General features: G+C 44.3%; 1 protein-coding gene across 1 annotated transcript in view; it reads left to right on the top strand.

The window, feature by feature from the left end:
• Positions 1–2,326: 2,326 nt before the first annotated feature.
• The window catches only part of PIK3CA (phosphatidylinositol-4,5-bisphosphate 3-kinase catalytic subunit alpha), a 111,725-nt gene continuing 108,051 nt past the window's right edge, over positions 2,327–6,000 (top strand). Inside the window, exon 1 of the mRNA XM_029214176.1 lies at positions 2,327–2,740. The gene's annotated coding sequence lies outside the window, so the exon portion shown is untranslated. The remainder of the gene's footprint in view (positions 2,741–6,000) is intronic.

Here is a 6,000-nt window from a genome sequence, read left to right as displayed (position 1 = left end):
TTATATACACTATCAAATGTAAAATAGATAGCTAATGGGAAGCAGCCACATAGCACAGGGAGATCAGCTCGGTGCTTTGTGACCACCTTGGGGGTGATAGGGAGGGTGGAAGGGAGACACTAGAAGGAGGGGATATCGGGGTATATGTATATGTATAGCTGATTCACTTTGTTATACAGCAGAAACTAACACACCACTGTAAAGCAATTATACTCCAATAAAGATGTTAAAAGAAAAAAATGTATGTTTGAGACAACTTCAAATTTCCATACTTTCTGGCTTAAAGTCAGGGCAGAATAGCCTGAGACTGCCTGAAAAGCCTGCTTCCATTTCCAACATTCTATATTTGTGAAACAGGGTTTTCTGCAGTGACAGCAACCAAAACAAGATTATGGAGTTGACTGGACATAAGCAACACACTTCCGGTGTCACTGTCTCCCATCACCCCCAGATGGGACCATCTAGTTGCAAGAAAACAAGCTCAGGGCCTCCCACTGATTCTGCATTATGGTGAGCTGTATAATTATTTCATTATATATTGCAATGTAATAATAATAGAAATAAAGTGCACAGTAAATGTTATGCACTTGCATCACCCTGAAACCATCCCCCCTGCCCCAGTCCATGGAAAAATTGTCTTCCATGAAACCCGTCCCTGGTGCCAAAACGGTTGGGGACTGCTGATACAGATGCCTAACATATTCTAAACACTGAATTACAGGGAAAACACCTTCGGAAGCAAGATAAAACACATGACAGATCAATGGTCACCAAATAAACCAAATACATCAATCGTGAATTGGGCAGTAAATGCTAATCCTGCACCTCTGAGTAATCATACATTCAAGTACCAGTTATGGCATTTTCTGCTGTGACACATGGTTTCTTAAAGGCAGATTATCACATAACAAAAATCATTTAATTAGCATTTTTCTATTACAAATTAATTTTAGAAAAATTATATACCTAGCATAATTTTTCCTCACTAAGGACTATCTATTAATATCTCACTAAACTCTGGGCCTGGAAACACAATTTGGGAAATGCTGCCTTACGCTTGCTTTTTTTTTTTTTTTTAATTTCCTGCTCTTGAGTAACACAGTGTTCTGAAAGTGCTGAAAAACACTGGTTCAAGAAAAATATTTATAAACTTAGACCCCTGAAATGTGAGATGAAAACAAGAGCTTAAGAAAAGAAAGCACAGTAAATACAGAAATACAGTCAAATGAAACTATGACCACATATAGGAATGGATCTTATTTAAGATTGGGTATGGATGTGTGCTCCAGCAAAAACTGGTCATTGGTTAGCTTTTTGCTCTGGATGACAAGTTGGACTGTAACATCTCTAGAGTGGGTCACTTCCAAGTCCTCTGCTCCTTAAAATTCAAGGGAGAGCCCTAGTTTGAGGACTTGTATCACAGATTTCTACTATCACCGTTCCTACGGCTTTTCAATACAATGAAAGGCCACTAGGGGGAGAAACACGCAGAAAAGCGCATCCTTATCAGTTGTGATCTCAAAAGGCAACAGATCCTATTACTCTCAAGCAAAGAGAGGTTTCTATGGTACGCAGTACCAATACACCTTGCATCTAATCTGCAACCGAAATGGCTTTTCTGCAGTCTCTGTGGGCGCTACGCGAAAAAAGCACGTATTCTGAATAGTCAGAAATGAATCCTACAAGCTGACTCAAATCTGGGGGAAAAAAGGACATTGCAAAAGGTCTCCCCTGCAAAAGGTCTCCCCGAGTGAGTCAAAGAATTGCGGTGGGATGTGGCAGTGCATTCCTCTTTCCGGATGGGCTATAACTTAACCTTACGTTGGCAGAAGGACGCGTAGCAACGTTTTGTAAAAGGCCTTGTTTCTAGTATTCATATCCAATTCTGGTTAGCCACTGACAGAGGCGGTTAGCCACCACATCCCCTTCCCTCGCCCCTTAACTAGAGGAAATCTCATTTCCTCCACGGGCGTAAAAGTGAATGGACCCGCTTCCTCCCAGTACTCCTCTCTGTATCTCTCGCTCGTAGAAACAGATGTACGACACATATGCCGCCACAGGATGACGAAACAGCCTCACTACTGCAAAAGACAACAGCATTAAATACCAGCGCGCCAGAAAAGCACCCATAACGCCTCCCCAGCTTCAGGAACAACACCAAAGCGCAAGCGCACTGGCACACTGTTACCCGATTTACCCACTTCCCACTCCTCGTCTCCGCAGTTTCACTTCCCTTCATTTGCTCATCTGCTTCCGGGGCATAGTAGGCTCGGCCCCTCCTCAGCTCTCACCCTCCTCCTCTGCCCGAGGAGGGGGGAGTCGAGGGGGTGGGGAAGAGTTCGTTGTTTGTTTACACGATGTGAGCGGAAAAAGAGACCAATAAAGTTTATTCTGGAAACAAAAGGAAAAAAACAGGGGTGACAGAGAAAGGAGACGGGGGCGGGGGCGTGTGGTTGGGGCTAGCGAGGAGAGGCAACGAGAAGGAGAAAGCGGCAGTTCCGGTGCCGCCGCTGCGGCCGCTGAGGTCTCGGGCTGCTGCCGCCGGGCCGCTGGGGCTGGGGCTGCCGGCGAGGCAGGGCTCGGGCCCGGCCGGGCAGCTCCGGAGCGGCGGGGGAGAGGGGCCGGGAGGCGGGGGCTGTGCCGCCCGCTCACCTCTCCCTCGGCGCCGCCGCCGCCGCCGCCGCCCGCGGGGCTGGGACCCAATGCGGTTAGAGCCGCGGAGCCTCGAGGAGCCCCAAGCGTGAGTAGAAAGCGGACTGGCCGGGAGCGGGCGCGGTCGGGATGGGGCCGGGTGGGTGCTCGTCTTGGGCGGGGGCTGCCTGCCGGTCGTTTCTCTCAGCGTCGGCCCGCATCGGAGTTCGCTTGCGATCGCCGCTCCCTCTACCCCGCCTGCTGCTGGCCTCACCCAGATGCAGAGGCGAGGGTTCGCCGCTCCCTCTTTTCTCCCTCTGGCCGCAGCCTCGCTCCTCGTTTCCTTCCTCTCCCATTTTTGGGGATGGGGCGGCTAGGACTGAGGAAGTGCGCCCAGGGCCTCCGCCCCGGCCGCGGTGGCTCGGTCCCCCTCGCCCTTGCACATCCACCCGGCCCGCGAGCACCGCGGCGTGAGGGATCCCGGCGCCGAGCCGCGAGCTGTTCCTGAGGGGCTGTCACGCCCGAGGACTCCGGCCCCGCCAGCCCGGCGACCCTGCGTTTGCCTCATACTGGGTTTAAATCGCCCGGCTGGGGCTTGGAAGGAAAACCTCCCCCCCACCCTGCTGTTCTCCTCCCACCCTTCCTCTCGAAGTTGTTGTTTTCGTCTTAACCGAGACAGTCAAACGTATTGGATCTTTCATTCATAGACCTGAGACGTTGTCTCGTGATTTGTGCCTTTACTAATTCTGTTATGTGGTGCCTGCTTCATAGCTCCTAAGTGGCTCGGAAAGGTAGGGTAGCGCCCAGGATTGGGCTGTGTCAACACCAGACGTTCGGCCAGTGTGTTTTGATCGCGGTTTGAGGGGTTTATTTTAGGATGCAAAAGGAATAGTGGTGGTGGTGGCTAGTTACCAGACTTAGGAATCGAAAGCTCTTTTCTTGGTTGTCAGTAATTGGGGAGCTGTTTACGTAGTTATATAAAGGGTAAGGGGAGCGCAACAAGAGGGGATTCTGTAAAAACAGCCTACATATTCTTTAGTGAAGTAGAGTTGTGATTTTGTTTGGTGAAGCTTCCTCATTCCAGCACTGCGCCTTTGTGCACATGCAGGACATGGGTTTGCGAGATGATGTTTTGAATCGTAGTTTGTGAGGCCTGGGAGAACCTCTAGAAAACTTGGGTAGGTGAACTCCTGGTAACTCAAGTCGTCGGTAGTTAACTGCGGCCACATTTGAACTACTGTGGGCAGTACTGATCGCATGTTTTCCTGCTCAGAAGATGGGTTCTCTGGGTATTTGCTTACATTGCACCGTACAAAATTTGTTTATTTGCTGGATTGCGTGTTGTTAAGGAAAGACCTGCAAAATACTTAAGATACCATATTGCTAATTTAATTTGTATAAATCAGAACACGTCTTTATTAATGGACTCCAGAAGCAATTGCAGTGTAAGAATTTGTTAATATGTCTGTGTATTCAAGTTTTAACATTTTTTAACTGAAGCATTGAATTCTGGTTGACAGCCTAGATCTCCATCTAAACATCACATGTCCTGGAAAATTTTAATTATCAGATTAACTGTTCTGCAGTGTCATCAGCCAAAATTATCTGAAGAGGGCCCAGTGTGTGTGTGTGTGTGTGTGTGTGTGTGTGTGTGTGTGTTGGTGTTTTGTTTTCTAAGTTTTTTCATTTCACGTTTTTGGATAAAATTAAATTTCATCCATAACTTTTTTCAAAAGTTTCTTGTGGGTTTTTCATCATTGTAAAATAGAGTGCTTTCCTATTAAAATCACAAAATAGGTCATTGAAAGAAGTGATAGCACATCGTAATAGTAATAGCATCATGAAATGAAGGTGAATGAATATTAATAGTTTATCATTGACTATGAATATAAAGTTTGAAAGGCATTCCTATCAGTTTCAGTTAAAGAGTTAAAAATGAACCACATATAAATGCAGAACAGTGTTTTTATATGTCTAAAGTTTTTTTTTTCAATTTTAAGTAAATTGGGTAGAGCATTAAAGAGATATCACTAAATACAAATGCTGTACTTAAACCCCAAAATTAGCACGTGAAAGTGTATATTCTCATGGGCAAGGTATATGTGAAAGTGAGACTATAAAAGAGCAGTGGCTTTGCCTGGCTCTGGATGGAACAGCCCTTCTTGAGGCAGAGCTTCCTTCCTGTCAGGGGAAGATCCTCTCCATCCCAAATAAGTATTCCCTTAAAAAAAAAAAAGTAAATTTATAAATTAAATACATATATGATAAGGTAGATCATACATTTCCTAAAACAGTTTACTTTGTGTATAACTTTCCTTATTAGTGCCCTTTACTGAATAAAGAATTTTTAACATTAGCTATTACCATTTAAAGGGCATTTTGCTCTGTTGATCTGTTTATTTGCAAAGGGCTAAAACTTAATCCCGTTTGATCTCTTTAGAAACTAAAATAGTATTAAAAGGATCAGTTCTCTATTTTATTATTTAAATATCTTGAACTTCAAGGTAGGGGTGATTCTTTAAATGAAATGTGTTTCTTAAGCATCATAAAAGATTTTATCTCTGGTGAAAATATTTATAATCTTTAAAATTGTGCAACTTTAGAAGCATAAATCTTGGAAAACTATGGTTTATATTTTATTAGCATAGTTATTGAGCTATTTTATTAAATATATTTATCTTGAGCTACACAACAGCCCTGTAGAGAAGGCAGTATTACTGTCTCTGAGAAATGACATTTTAATCTAAGGTCAGACAGGTGTCAGGTGACAACTCATTGACAAAACTAATGCTTTTGACTCCTTTCATTTTATCATGCTACCTCTAACCTGCTCCAGCCTGCTTTTTAATAGGTAAAGAAACTAGGGCCCAGAGATACTAAGATCACCTTTTCCCTTATTTGCAGTAATAAATGTATATGTTTAATTCCCCATATAGCTTAAACAGTGGTTTTTGATCCTGGCCACATATTAGTATCATCTAGTTAGCTTTTTAAAAATATCAGTGCCGGGGTCTCATTCCTAGAGATTCTGATTTAATTGGCCTGAGAGGGACCCCAGACATCTGCTTATTTGTTTTTAGGTTCCCCAGGTAATTCTAATAGACACGATTGTAAAGCCCTTGCTTTCGAAGACCTGTATGATTTGTTTCTTGCTTCTCTCTCTAGGTTCATCTCTTCCTCCTCCTCCTCCAGCTCACTTGGCCTTTTCCTGCTTCATGTGCAAATGCTGTTTGCTTTTCCTGAAACATTTGCATATTTCATACCCTTTCCTTAACTGGTTGACTCCTACTCTTCTTTCATATCAACTCCTTTGAAAAGTCTAGTCTGGGTTAGGTGCCCTTGCTTCCTGTTCCCATAATATCTTGTACT

Source organism: Monodon monoceros, unplaced genomic scaffold, assembly GCF_005190385.1.
Source record: "Monodon monoceros isolate NGI ecotype Baffin Bay Population unplaced genomic scaffold, NGI_Narwhal_1 Super_Scaffold_11, whole genome shotgun sequence".
NCBI lineage: Eukaryota > Metazoa > Chordata > Mammalia > Artiodactyla > Monodontidae > Monodon > Monodon monoceros.
This window is presented reverse-complemented; position numbering and strand designations above follow the sequence as displayed.